General features: G+C 40.9%; 1 long non-coding RNA gene across 2 annotated transcripts in view; it reads right to left on the reverse strand.

The window, feature by feature from the left end:
• Nucleotides 1-554: 554 nt before the first annotated feature.
• Nucleotides 555-15,309, reverse strand: part of LOC138672275 (uncharacterized) — a 72,988-nt gene continuing 58,233 nt past the window's right edge. The window contains exons 2-4 of one of the 2 annotated variants that reach the window (XR_011319685.1): nucleotides 7,327-7,415; nucleotides 3,822-3,883; nucleotides 555-1,293 (exon numbers count right to left, since the gene is read on the reverse strand). This is a non-coding gene — a long non-coding RNA (uncharacterized lncRNA). Of the gene's footprint in view, nucleotides 1,294-3,786; nucleotides 3,884-7,326; nucleotides 7,416-15,309 lie in introns of both variants that reach the window. The other variant, XR_011319686.1, reaches the window with a different exon arrangement.

The following is a 15,309-nucleotide window of genomic DNA, read 5'->3' on the forward strand; positions in this document are numbered from 1 at the left end:
GTGGTGATATAGCTTCTGGTGAAGGTAGAAGGAAAACTGCAGTTGCCACAGGAGCGTGGCACAGTTCTAGTGATCAAGCAAAGCAAGCAGCCTATATGAGCATAGATAAAAAAGGGTTTTGAAACCAGTTCACTTTATTGGTTTTAGGCGTGCAAGAGCAGGGAAGCCATGTGACCACATGTATCAATGCAAGGGAAAAAGTAGGAAGATTGCAGCTCCAAAAAATTCCAAAATGTATTTCCAAAATGTAAAACATGAATCCACACAGGTGATTAAGGCAATGTGTTTCAAACGCTCGCATTGCCTTAATCACCTGTGTGGATTCATGTTTTAAATTTTGGAAATACACTTTTGGAATATATCGGAGCTGGAATCTTCCTCCTTTTTCTCTTGCTTATATGAGCTCTCCACCCATGCACTAATCCAGAATACTACCGTGTGTCCTCTAAGGAAAAGGCGCGTGCTTAGCAATTAGATTCTAGGTGCAACTTCTAGGTTTTTGAGATCAGTCATGACAATGGGTGAAAAAAGCAGATGCCAACAGATTACCATTACTCTAATAAAATTTATTAGGGTCAAAACTAGTGCAGAAAAGCTGCATTCAGCCTCTTTGATGCCCCTAGAAGAGATGTAGACTTAATAAAGGATCGCATTCCATAATTACCCGTATACATAGACATTTACATAGACTGCTCTAGTTATGCTTCTTGTTTTTTTATATATAAAATCAGGCACAGAAATCACCTGAATTCAAAACAAATATAAAGAAAGATATAAGAAAGGATAGAGACATTATTTCCAGTAATTGAACAGTCTGTATAGTATTAAATCGCATGGAAGCCAATATAGTTGTAGGCTGTTACAAGTCAGCGGTGCCATTGTGTGCAATTGTGCCATGTTTTGGCATCCCGTATATTACCAAATGGCTCTGCATATTTTAACAAGGAATAGTCCAAAATAAAGCAATTTACTGAAATTGAACTATCGCTATACAGGGTCTAATGCAAAAACCTATTTTGAAAAACATATACAAACCGAAAAATTAAACTAATTGAATGCTTTTGCTCTTTTTCAGGCTGTATGACTATATGCTCTCTCTCTCTCTCTCTCTCTCTCTATATATATATATATATCACGTGAATAAATTGAAGTTGTTATTTCTGGAATGGCCAAATAACATAACGACCCCAGAATTAAGAGGATACAGTGATTTCTTGTAGAAACAAGTGCATTATTATTCTGTGTAGTTGTTTACCAGGGACCCATCATGTTCTTTAATGAGGAATTCTCATCCTAAAAAAACAGAAACAAAATAATACAGTAAATATTACTCGGATGTATAAATGCAATGTACACACATGGTTTAATGACAGAAAAACCCACAATGGTCACAGAAATAACTTGAATCTGTCAAAAGTAATAATAAATAAAAGATCTATCAAAATGAACACATGATAGTCAGACATTGCTTTTCCACCATGCTTCCACAGAATTAAAAAAAAATAAAACTCATAAAATAGGCCTGGACAGAAATGATGGTGCCCTTAACTTAATATTTTGTTGAACAACCTTTTGAGGCAATCACTGTAATCAAAATCATACTAATGACAGATTGACACTTGTAGAGAGGCGAAAATCATATAAAGGTTAATAATAGTGTTATTCTTCATGTACATGATAACTTATGTCACTTGTGGATAGGTGAGAATTGTCCTTTGTGGGACAACCACTTTCATTTTGAACAACTTCTGCACAGTATTCGAGAATTAGGAGATGGTGGATATACCATTGGTGCCACCTATGCAGCCACATGTGGGCTCATGAGGAACAAAACCACCTTCAGAGCAGCAATGAGCTTCAATCATTGGAGAACTATTGGACTGCAAGGGGACCATATATTGTTCTTGCACAGGGGCCCTTTTTCGTCTGTGTTTGCCACTGATGTTAAATGGATATTAGAAATTTTGTGATTTTTCTTGCCTTTCTATTTTTTTTTACATTATTTTCTCATTTATTTACACAGGTCTCCTATTACCTAAGCTTCAATATACAGTAACATGAATGCAGTGGCCAGACTTATCTTACTAACCATTTTACTATGACCCCTTGTCTCTGTCAAGGGCTTTATAGATTGCAATTCAGCTTCACAATTCAGGCTAAACGTCTCTGTATCTTCTGTAATTTCTCCTTAGGTGTCTGGCTGTGCTGTCCACTTGGCGAAGAACTCATAACTAATTATAACCACCTACCATTTCCATGTCCAAGACTTCTCCTGTGCTGCCCCTCTTCTTTGAAATGCTCACCACTATTCTATAAGACCAGTGCATAATGATTTGAAAGAGAACTCCAGAAACCCACCTCTTCAAAGGGAGCCCACCACGACAACTATCATGTCAACTATACCAACGGTTCATCTCTTTCTGTACTATTGCTGTGTACACTTCCTCCTTGTTTAATTTTAGATCACAGAGAACCACACTGGATGGATAGTCCACTCAACCAATTCTGTCTTTGTGAATACAAAATATGATCAAAACTGGCGACATTTGAATTTGGGAAAATTTACAAAAAATGTCCCATCATCTCGCATGCATTCTCTTTGATCTATTTCATTCTGCGCCAGGGATTCTAACACCAAGAAGGCTTGTGTTTTCACTATGCACTATGCCACCATGGTGCATGGTGTTACGTCATGATGTCCATCGACCATGACCTACTCAGCACCTTGGGGGACACAAGTTTTGATGTTGTTACCGGTACTGTGCATGAGAGGCCTACTTGGCACTAGAAGCCCTAGTGAAGGAGGCTGAAGAGGATGTGCAAGACAGGGTTAATAAAAAAGCAAAGGTGCGGAAGCGTAGATGGCAGATTGTGGGGTGACTGCACAGGAAAACAGTGAAATGAGTATTAATTTTTTTTCACCTTTTGTCGGCCCTTTATGGCTCATTAAAATGGTAGTCAATTGGTCTCTATTTCGTTGAATTCACATGGAGCAAATTGCAAAAGATCAGTATTCAGAATTCTTGTAATATTCGAGGAGATACAATTCTACTTGAATAAGTTTCCTAGTCTTTATTGATCAAATCATAATTTAAACTTGTTTGCTGGTAATTACTGGTTGAATAGTGCAATAGATACAATCTACACGTAAAGACAATGACACAATAGGAACAAGCATAAGTTTGCCAACCGGACCCTCTCTCCTTATATTTTATTGTGAGATTGTATCTCACGGTAATTTCATGTCATTGTACCCTGTACATTTTGGTACTGTGCTGCACAAAATTATTATTATTATTATTATTACTATTATTATTATTATTTTTTAGCTTTATTGTAGTGACCAGTTATTTTTTACAGTAAACGTATAACATTTTAAAGAAAGATTATAATGAAAATATAAGATTCTGCTGTTAACACCTAAAGGTGAGCTGTGCTTCCTCAGTGTAATAATTTGTTATGTGGAAGGAAATTTCTGTGTCCTTGAGCGTGATCTGAATATAATTTGGCCCCATAGTGAGATACAAGTCTTACTACTAGCCCTATGAAAACCACTGGTAGATTATTGCTGAACCTTGCGGTGAGATGAGAAAACTAGGTGCAATGACAGCTTGTCTAATACCTTATTTTAGCTGGAGGTTTCAGAAGGATAAGTAAGGGAATTACTAGAGAGAATGAGATGCTTTTAGGACATTGATGTGCGAGCCGCACATGCATCCGATCTGCTGAGTAATCTACCTCTACAATTCGTACAAGTACAGTCATTTAGATTTCAATCCATTCTACCTGTTTTCATTATAAAAACATTCTTAGGTCTTCACCTCTCGTTCGAAGGTCTGGACCTCATTTATACCAAGGCTCAGGTTCTTCCTTCTTTACCCAACTAAAAAAACAGCAAGAACAGAAGATATAAGTCAAATGAAATTATTATTTTTCTCCCCAGCAATAGAACAGATAAAGGACATTAATGGACTGATCTTGCGAGATTTGGAACACTGATTGGGTTAAGATTGCCCGAGAAGTTTCTTTCACGGCAGTTCTTTGAAGCTGATAGAATCAAACCCAATAAGTATTACATAGCAGCTCATGCAGCAGATGGAGTCGGTGTGACCATGATACAAAGTGGCAGAAATCCCCATCAATGCATAGGAAGTTCTGAGTGCTGACATTGACAAGTATCTGCATCCAATTCAGGACCGGACTAGGAATGAAAGTCCACCCTGGCTGTCATTGTGCATACCCTCACAATATATTCACAAAGAAAACATATGAGCAGACACCCAAACACATTATACACATGTCCAATTACAAACACTAAATATACACACAAATAGAACACATGTGCATGCACTCATCACATTAGGCTATGTTTACATGTTTGCTTTTTTTTTTTTTGCTTTTTTTTGTTCTGCAACCAAAACATGATATCTTGGCAGTAACAAAGCTGCAGCCAAAACACAGGCTTTGCTGCTTTTGTTGTTGTTTTGTGCTACATTTTTCAGATCCCAAAGTGCAGCTTCGTTTCTACCTTGCAAGCATGAATAATACAAGGTCTTAGGTCACCAAAGCAAAACATATGCGAAACCATAAAAGATTTTTGGAAAAAAGAGCAATGAGCTTAAATTATTTAGTGGAAAAATTTTTTTATGTCTGAAAAAATAGTGGCTATTCTGAACAAAACAGCTGGATTCATGTATGAAGCGCCATGGTAAACTAAGGCTAGTGAGTTCATGAAAATTACACAATTGCAAATGTAAAAAGAGCAGGGGGAAGTTGCATTGATCGAGCATTGTCTACCTAACACATTGGTATGGCATTGAGTTGGTAGTGCATTGTTTCCTTTCATACATTGGTAGGGCATTGAGTTGGTAGGGCACTGCTTACTATCACACATTGGTAGGGCACTGAATTGGTAGGGCGCTGTTTACTTAAACAAATATGACTAATTTAATTAAACTTTACTAATACTAATATCTATGCTCAAGTGAGGATACAAAAACATTATGGTATAAACTTGGGGGAATCACAAAAATAAATGGGTTTCACATCCTGCTGTACCTGCATTTTTTGTCACCAAAAACGCTGCAAAGACTGATGGCAGCATCTTTGCTGTAATTTTTTTCTGCTTTGTTGCACTTATTCATGACTTTCTATGGGTGAAAAAATGCTTCAAATATGCTGAAAGAAGTGTTGTGCTGCAGATTTCAAAAAAGCTGCTCTGACCTCACAAGTGGATCTGAGTCAGGTAAGCTGCTGTGACCTCACAAGTGGATCTCAGTCAGGTAAGCTGCTGTGACCTCACAAGTGGATCTCAGGCAGATAAGCTGCTGTGACCTCACAAGTGGATCTCAGTCAGATAAGCTGCTGTGACCTCACAAGTGGATCTCAGGCAGATAAGCTGCTGTGACCTCACAAGTGGATCTCAGTCAGATAAGCTGCTGTGACCTCACAAGTGGATCTCAGTCAGATAAGCTGCTGTGACCTCACAAGTGGATCTCAGTCAGATAAGCTGCTGTGACCTCACAAGTGGATCTCAGTCAGGTAAGCTGCTGTGACCTCACAAGTGGATCTCAGTCAGGTAAGCTGCTGTGACCTCACAAGTGGATCTCAGTCAGATAAGCTGCTGTGACCTCACAAGTGGATCTCAGGCAGATAAGCTGCTGTGACCTCACAAGTGGATCTCAGTCAGATAAGCTGCTGTGACCTCACAAGTGGATCTCAGTCAGATAAGCTGCTGTGACCTCACAAGTGGATCTCAGTCAGATAAGCTGCTGTGACCTCACAAGTGGATCTTAGGCAGATAAGCTGCTGTGACCTCACAAGTGGATCTCAGTCAGGTAAGCTGATGTGACCTCACAAGTGGATCTTAGTCAGATAAGCTGCTGTGACCTCACAAGTGGATCTCAGGCAGATAAGCTGCTGTGACTTCACAAGTGGATCTCAGTCAGGTAAGCTGCTGTGATCTCACAAGTGGATCTCAGGCAGATAAGCTTCTGTGACCTCACAAGTGGATCTCAGTCAGATAAGCTGCTGTGACCTAACAAGTGGATCTCAGGCAAGATAAGCTTCTGTGACCTCACAAGCGGATCTCAGTCAGGTAAGCTGCTGTGACCTCACAAGCAGATCTCAGGTAAGCTCCTGTGACCTCACAAGCAGATCTGTTAGGTAGTTGCTGTGTCCTCACAAGTGGATCTCAGTCAGATAAGTTGCTGTGACCGCACAAGTGGATCTCAGGTAAGCTGCTGTGATCTCACAAGTGGATCTCAGGTAAGTTGCTGTGACCTCACAAATGGATCTCAGTCTGCCAAATTGCTCTGATATAACAGAAAGCTGTCAGTCATGTAAGCTGATGTGACAGCTCAACAGGATCTCAGACAAATCCTGCTGGTGTAATATCACAAAGGGCTACCAGTCATGTAAGCTTCTAGGACATTGCAATGGGTCTCCAATCATGTCAGCTGCTATGACATCACAGTTGGTGTTAAGATGATTGTCCAGTGAAAACAGTTTATCATTTATAAAGGTGCTAACTTACTGATCTGTGGGTGTCCGACCACTGGGACTAGCACTGATTGTCAGAATAGGATATTTGTATTCCTGATGGATAACTTTTATCTGTTACAAAAAAGTTCCCTGTTATGACAATCGGTGCAGGTTCCATCAGTTGGTCACCGATCAATAAGTTATCATCTGACCTGTGTTAGCCACTTTTACAAAACAAATTGCCCTCTGTCATGTAGACTTTGGTGGTATCACAAGAAGATCTCAGAGCTTAAGCTCCTGTCTAATCACAAGTGGTTGTCAGTCATATAAGGTGTAGTGATGAGCGAGTGTACTCGTTGCTCGGGTTCTCCCGAGCACGCTCGGGTGGTTACGTTTTCATCGCCACAGCAGCACGATTTACAGCTATTAGCCAGCTTGATTACATGTGGGGATTACCTAGCAACCAGGCAACCCCCACATGTACTCAGCCTGGCTAATAGCTGTAAATCATTCAGCTGCCGTGATGAAAACTAAATCTCCAAAAACTAACAAATATTCGAAGGTCACCCGAGTGTGCTCGGGAAAACCTGAGCAATGAGTACACTCGCTCATCACTAATAAGGTGGTGTGACATCACAAGGGGCTGTCAGTCATGTAAACTGCTGTGACATCAAAATTGGTTTTCAGTCATGTTAAAAGGGGTTGTCAAGTGAAAGCAAGTTTTCACCTATCAACAGGAAAGGTGACAATTTGCTGACTGGTGGGTGTTCGACCACTAGGACTAGCACCGATTGGCAGAATAGGAAATGTGCATCCCTAGTGGGTTTTTTGGCTTTACTGTACCTTATTTCTTGGTTGAAAAGGGCAGTCTTCATCAGGTAGATTGATGCATTAGTAATACCCAAAGCTGTGAATCCGAGCAAAGGCACCAACTGCAGAGAGTACAAGAAAGTAAAATTATTTTATCGTTTCAAACGATGTATCAAATACAATTTTTGGTTACCGGTATATCAAATATAATATGAAGAGACATTATTATTTTTCCAAAATCAGAGTGTCTCATTTTTTTATTGGTTGTATAGTACCGGCATATTCTGCACTTTTGTATGGAGATTATCAATGCTGGGCTTCACAATCTAAATTCCTATATATCACACACACTTTTCACACATACTTGTACATACACCCCAGTGCCACTTTTGAAAGAAGCAATTCACCATTTGAGTAATAATACAAGAACCAGAAATATTTGGGTATTACCCACCATTAGGCTCTATGGTATATGGATAATAGGAAAGGTAATGTACACATAAGGGGTGGCACATGGATTGGTGAGACATTAAAGGGAACTTGTCACCCGGCTAGGCCCATACGAGTTACGACCAACACCTTTCACGGCTTATATACAGCATTCTATATTGCTGTGTATAAGGCCCCAACCCGACCTGGAAGAGAACAAAAATAACTTTTATTACACTCCCCTGCAGAGTGGTCTGGTAGGATAGGTGTCGCAGTCCGGCCCGAGGGGCGCCTCCCATCTTCTTGCGATGCCGCCCTCCTTCTTGGTTCGAGTGGATGACGCGTTCCTGCATCATCCACACAGTCTCCTAGGCACCATGCTCCAGTGCAGGCATACTTATCTGCCCTGTTGAGGGCAGAGCAAAGTACTGCAGTGCGCAGGCATCGGGAAAGGTCAGAGAGGCCCAACGCCTGTGAACTGCAGGATTTTGCTCTGAGTATGATAAAAATTATTTTTCGTCTCTTCCAGTTCGGGGACTTATATGCAGCATTATAGAATGCTGTATATAAGCCCAGAAAGGCCGCGGCCATAACTCGTACCGGCCAAACCTGGTGACAGGTTCCCTTTAACATTAGGGACAATCCTGATTAGGTACACGTTGTCGTGGTGGGATGGTCATTACACTTTTTTTTTTCAAAATAGTATGAACTAAGTACCGTATGTTATTTACATGTACTAATATTATTTATTTATTAACTGCAGGATATTTTTTCTTTGTTTCTATACTAGATTTTGTATGATAATGGCCACAATGTGAATGTTCACCTATACATTGCAATTATACCAACAGGTGTGCCAGCCCATTTTTTTCAGTTTTCCTTTAGTACCTTGTACTTTGTACATATGATGCCTAACCCCCTCTTTTTGGGTTAGGCATCTTATCTGTTCTGTTTAGCTTTCCACGGCAGATGTAAAACAGTCAGTTCTGACAGTGTTGTAACATGGGCACAATTTAGTGTATATGTTGTAAAGAAGTGAGAAGTTGTCCGACTCCCCCTGAAGACTTTTAAATTGTAATTTTTGATGTGCTGTTGTTTGTGCAATATAGTTATGGGAATTAGTATTATTTTGCTGTTCTGAGCTATGGAGAATGGTAGGAGCAGTTGTAAATGAATGATGGGGCAGTTCCTTGCTGGGCTTAGCCCTTTGAAGTTAGTCATTAGGTAAAGAAGTAGGTGACACTGCTAGACCATAATTTGGTAGTGTGTGCTAAGGAGGAGATCTGGAAATGCAGGTAGACAGTCTTAAAAGCAGGGACGTCGCTAGCATCAAAGATCAGTGGCTCTAGCCCCAAATGTTTTGAACAGAGCCCCAGATGTCCTGCGACTGCTGCATTGAACTGTGTCGCGTGACCTGCTACTGTAATAAGTTCTACCCATTCATTCAGTAAATAACCCTTTATTTTTGTACCCCTGAGTGACTCCTCCTTTATGAGGTTACTGGGTCCTGATTTACTGTGTCATCCAGCAATAAGTGGTCAGAGAGTAGAATCAAGAAAAGAGACAACACACAAAGACAAAACCTAGAGACCGGTTTAACTGGTGTTTAGGGTTGCAGAGCAACACCTCGACCCATGGAACCCTTACTATGTGGTGGCCACATTGCCTTCCCTTCCCATGTATCTTTAAAGGATTTTATAATAATTTAACTCTGCTACAGTAGAATCGTAAGTCTGTGCGCTAAGATGGATCTATACACTAAGATGGGTCTGTACTAGGGACCTGCAAATGCAAACTTACTCTATGGCATTTCAGTAATCCACAAAATAAGATTAGTGCAGTGTGTGGTTGACTATAACATAAAAGTAGACTGGATACTTCTAACTTACAGAGATAGGTCCAATGCTTTATTATTAAAGTAAAACTCCTTCTAAAAATGGAGTTTCCCACTGTACTTTCCATAGGGGACCTTTATTTTTTTACTGCACTGTTTGTCAAGCAGTGGCCAAATATGTTCAGGATAGTGCTAAGCTCAAAATCTTACTGCAATGACAGCCATCTTACAGATATCGGGCATTGCTACTTACTATTTGGTGCAATGAGCTGCCATGATGTGTCAATGCCACATTATGGTTCATAGTATGCCAAAATTCCAACATATTTAAGCATTTCTCCACAACTCTAAAGGGCAGAAAATTGTATTCTGTGTGTAATATTTTCTTAGAAATTGCATTGTGTATGGATTGGTCAACACTCACCAATTCAAAATTGTGAATTGTATTTCTTTGAGAGTAGACATCCTGCTCATAATCAAGCTTGAGACTAGTCTGAAGAAGTTAGCAATCTTAGTGTTAGGAGTCGAGTTTCCTCTGCTGCACAGGGGGAATCTCGATCCGTGTCTGCTGCGGTCTCCCATTCGGTATCGGCCGCAGTGGGCTCTGCTCAGCGGAGACGTCGCTTCCAGCGTCTCGCTGGGGCTGATTCAGTGCATAGGGTCACTACTGCCTTTTCTGGCTTTCCTATGGTACCCTGCACTGATCTGCGGCGAGCGAGCCTCTCTGGGACTAAGTCCTTGTTTACTCACACTGAGCATGCCCAGGGCAGGGTCTCCCATTGGAGGTCGAGGGCCACATGTTCGGTCACATGCTCAGGTGCTGCAGTACATTCCATTGGTCCTTCTGGAAGGTCCTGAAAGGGCAAAACATGCTCAGGTACTGCAGCACTTTCCATTGGTCCTTCTGGAAGGTCCTGAAAGGACAAAAACTTCAGTAGCAGCTTCCTGTGCTGCAACTATATAAACTGCGCATGACCGCACGGCCATGCGCTAGTATTGTCTTATGTTATGTGCTTTGCGCCAGTGTGGTCACATGTATGTGTGTTCAGGGACCCGGCTGAAATAAGCCCCTAGAATGCTGGCTCCTCCGGGAGGAGATTGAGTCTGAGTGTATTCAGGGACCCGGCTGAAATAAGCTCCTAGAATGCTGGCTCCTCCGGCGAGGAGTTTTGTGTGTTTGTGTGACCACTGACTGCTCTCTGTTTGGGCAGTTAGCCTGTGCCTCTGTGGAGTCTAACAGGGCACAGTGCTTTCCTTTCACGGCTACTCAGTGAATTAACTGAGTTAGTCTATACCGCCATATAGCTCCGCCGTTTGCTAGCAGCAGGTACTCCTGCACGGTGGACCCCGGGCTGCGAACGCACCAATATCAATAAACATCTCCATTTACTCGGTGCGTTCCGCTAGCCCTAACACTTAGTTATAGTGAATGGCATCAATATAAATGCTAGTGGTCATCAAAAAGACCTGAATCATATAATCAGTAAAGACATAGCCGTTCTATGAATTTCAACTGAAAAGTCACACATATGGGGGAGGAGAGAGATCAAATTTTTTTCACATCACTTTGGGGTGCTGCCTTTTTTTGATTCTTTGTATCTTGGGGAGTTGCATTTACACTGCATGATTATACGGAACGAGCGCCCCTACTCTTTTCCTTATAAACAGACAGAGTAAACAGATTGCCAGTCACCCAATAAATGAGTTAATTTCAATGAGGTGAAATTATTTTGAACCCCTTCACGATGGGGCCAGTTTCTTTTTTCACATTTTTATTTTTAACTCTTCTTCTTCTCAGAGCCATAACTCTTTTATTTTTCTTTCCACATAGACATATGGAGGGTTTGTTTTTTAGCGGAACGTGTTGCATTTTTGAATGACACCATTTATTTCAGAGCATAGTGTACTGGAAAACGGAAAAAAAAATTCTAAGTGGTGAGAAACTGTGAAAAAAAATGCAATTCGGACATTGCTTTTTGGGAATTGTTTTTACGGTGTACATTTTGTGGTAAAAATAACCTCGCAATATGATTCTGCTCATCAGTACAATTACAGCAATACCAAGCATGTTACTTTTTTTAAAATATTTGAGTGGTTTCGTTTTCATTTTTTTAATGGAGCTGGGTGATGACTTAGTTTTTTATGGAGAAAAACAATGTTTTTATTGATACCATTTTGGGATAGATTTGACATTTGCCACAGCATGGCTGCATATAGTCAAAATCATGGTCTCCTTTGAAACTCGGCCACAGGCAGGGTTTCATAAAAGGTCCATAATGACAAGCACAAATGTCTTCACCAGACCCCCTGCCGTCATCGCAACCATTTGGTGACCCAGGATCACGTCACGGCGTGCCAATGGGCCCTCCCCATGCGAGTGTCAGAGATTGACAACGGCATTTAATAGGTTATAATTGCAGCTGGAGCTCCACTTCACCCATGATTGTTAGAGGCAGGTCTTTGAGATAAAATAAAGCCATGACCTGATGGGTATGGGGCGAGCTCATCTCTCCAAGCCCGCTCCATACACCTGCTTACGACTTGCGCCGTACATGTACGGTGCATGTGGTGAAGAAGCTAAGTTCATTCTCAGCAGTATATCATCCGGCATAAAGAGAATAAGTGCTGCTGAGACCAATGACAGTCTTTTGTTCACAAGATAGTCTCCCAACAATCGTTCTGTGCACATGGGCAGCACAGTTGGCCTCTCTAAGGCTACGTTCACATTAGCGTTGTGCGGGGCTGCGTCAGGCGCAGCCGCGGCGACGCATGCACCATGCGCCCCTATATTTAACATGGGGGGCGCATGGACATGCGTTGTCTTGCGTTTTGTGATGCATGCGTCTTTTTGGCGCAACAGAAAACGCTGCATGATGCAAAAAATCATGAAAAAATGAACACATGCTTCACAAAAAGCTGCGTTTTGCATGCGTTTTTGCATGCGTTGTGCGTTGCGTCGCCGACGCAGCACCGCACAACGCAAATGTGAATGTAGCCTAAGCACACCCTTAAATGCTGCTGATCAAACGAACTCTCAGTTGTTTCCTGAGGTTTTCTTCACCCAATCACTGAAAATACAGTGCTGCTCTTTTTCTATGTATACAGCGTATGTGCGTCAGAATGAAGTTAACCTTGAGAAAACTTGTATATCAAAGAAACTTTCTTTTACAATTGAAAGAATGAAATTAATTTTCTTTCCACCATGTAATTGTGTTATTGAAGACTTTGACGTCACAGCTGTAAATAATTAAGTTACAGAACCATAGGTTTTATTATAAGCTCTCAGTGGATTCTGACTTTTTATTACTTATTTTTAGCAGCAGCTTCTTTGCAACAGATTTGCAAGCAACTGTAAATAGTTGAGAGTTGCAAAATGTTCATATGTCACATACCAAACTTACATCTATTGTGTTTTACCGCAGAGGGTTGTAATGGACTTCAATAAAGTGAAATATTTTATATAAACCATTCAAGTTACATTAATTTTTTTGTCTTGCACAATAATACAATATACAGTTAGGGCCAGAAATATTTGGACAGTGACACAATTTTCGCGAGTTGGGCTCTGCATGCCACCACATTGGATTTGAACAACAGAATTCAAGTTCAGATTGTAACGTTTAATTTGAAGGGTTGAACAAAAATATCTGATAGAAAATGTAAGAATTGTACACATTTCTTTACAAACACTCCACATTTTAGGAGGACAAAAGTAATTGGACAAAAAAACATAACTCAAACAAAATATTTTTATTTTCAATATTTTGTTGCAAATCCTTTGGAGGCAATCACTGCCTTAAGTCTGGAACCCATGGACATCACCAAACGCTGGGTTTCCTCCTTCTTAATGCTTTGCCAGGCCTTTACAGCCGCAGCCTTCAGGTCTTGCTTGTTTGTGGGTCTTTTCGTCTTAAGTCTGGATTTGAGCAAGTGAAATGCATGCTCAATTGGGTTTAGATCTGGAGATTGACTCTGCCATTGCAGAATGTTCCACTTTTTGGCACTCATGAACTCCTGGGTAGCTTTGGCTGTATGCTTGGGGTCATTGTCCATCTGTACTATGAAGCGCCGTCCAATCAACTTTGCAGCATTTGGCTGAATCTGGGCTGAAAGTATATCCCGGTACACTTCACAATTCATCCGGCTACTCCTGTCTGCTCTTATGTCATCAATAAACACAAGTGACCCAGTGCCATTGAAAGCCATGCATGCCCATGCCATCACGTTGCCTCCACCATGTTTTACAGAGGATGTGGTGTGCCTTGGATCATGTGCCGTTCCCTTTCTTCTCCAAACTTTTTTCTTCCCATCATTCTGGTACAGGTTGATCTTTGTCTCATCTGTCCATAGAATACTTTTCCAGAACTGAGCTGGCTTCTTGAGGTGTTTTTCTGCAAATTTAACTCTGGCCTGTCTATTTTTGGTATTGATGAATGGTTTGCATCTAGATGTGAACCCTTTGTATTTACTGTCATGGAGTCTTCTCTTTACTGTTGACTTAGAGACAGATACACCTACTTCACTGAGAGTGTTCTGGACTTCAGTTGATGTTGTGAACGGGTTCTTCTTCACCAAATTAAGTATGCGGCGATCATCCACCACTGTTGTCATCCGTGGACGCCCAGGCCTTTTTGAGTTCCCAAGCTCACCAGTCAATTCCTTTTTCCTCAGAATGTACCCAACTGTTGATTTTGCTACTCCAAGCATGTCTGCTATCTCTCTGATGGATTTTTTCTTTTTTTTCAGCCTCAGGATGTTCTGCTTCACCTCAATTGAGAGTTCCTTTGACCGCATGTTGTCTGCTCACAGCAACAGCTTCCAAATGCAAAACCACACACCTGGAATCCACCCCTGACCTTTTAACTACTTCATTGATTACAGGTTAACGAGGGAGACTCCTTCAGAGTTAATTGCAGCCCTTAGAGTCCATTGTCCAATTACTTTTGGTCCCTTGAAAAAGAGGACGCTATGCATTACAGAGCTATGATTCCTAAACCCTTTCTCCGATTTGGATGTGGAAACTATCATATTGCAGCTGGGAGTGTGCACTTTCAGCCCATATTATATATATAATTGTATTTTTGAACATGTTTTTGTAAACAGCTAAAATAACAAAACTTGTGTCACTGTCCAAATATTTCTGGCCCTAACTGTATAGTGGCGTACGAAAGAATTCAGTCCCCTTCAAATGTTTCATATTTTGCTACTTCACAACCTGGAACTTGTAAAGAACATGCCTACAACTGTGAACATTTGGTTTCCTTTTTATTGTGAAGAAAATAGGACAAAATAACTGAAAACGTCAGTGTGCATAACTATTCACCCTCTTAAAATCAGTACTTTGTAGAGTGTCCTTTTGCGGCAATTACAGCTGCAAGTCACTTTGGATAATTCTCGATGAGCTTCCCACATCTTGCAACAGGAATTTTTGTCCATTCCTCAAGGCAAAACTGCTCCAGCTCCTTCAAGTTAGATGGTTTTCTCTGTTGAACAGCAATCCTTAAGTCTGGCCACAGATTCTCATTTGGATTAAGATTTGGGCTTTGACTAGGCCACTCCAAAACATTTACACTTTTCCCCTTAAACCACTGTAGTGTTGCTTTAGCAGTATGCTTTATGTCATTGTCTTGTTGGAAAGTGAATCTCCGTCCCAGTCTAACTTCATCAACAGACTAATACAGGTTTTGCTCAAGAATATTCTCATGTATTTCACACCATCTTCCCCTTGACTTTTCCCAGTCCCTGCTACGAAA

Source organism: Ranitomeya imitator, chromosome 3 (genome assembly GCF_032444005.1).
Source record: "Ranitomeya imitator isolate aRanImi1 chromosome 3, aRanImi1.pri, whole genome shotgun sequence".
Classification (NCBI taxonomy): Eukaryota; Metazoa; Chordata; class Amphibia; order Anura; family Dendrobatidae; genus Ranitomeya; species Ranitomeya imitator.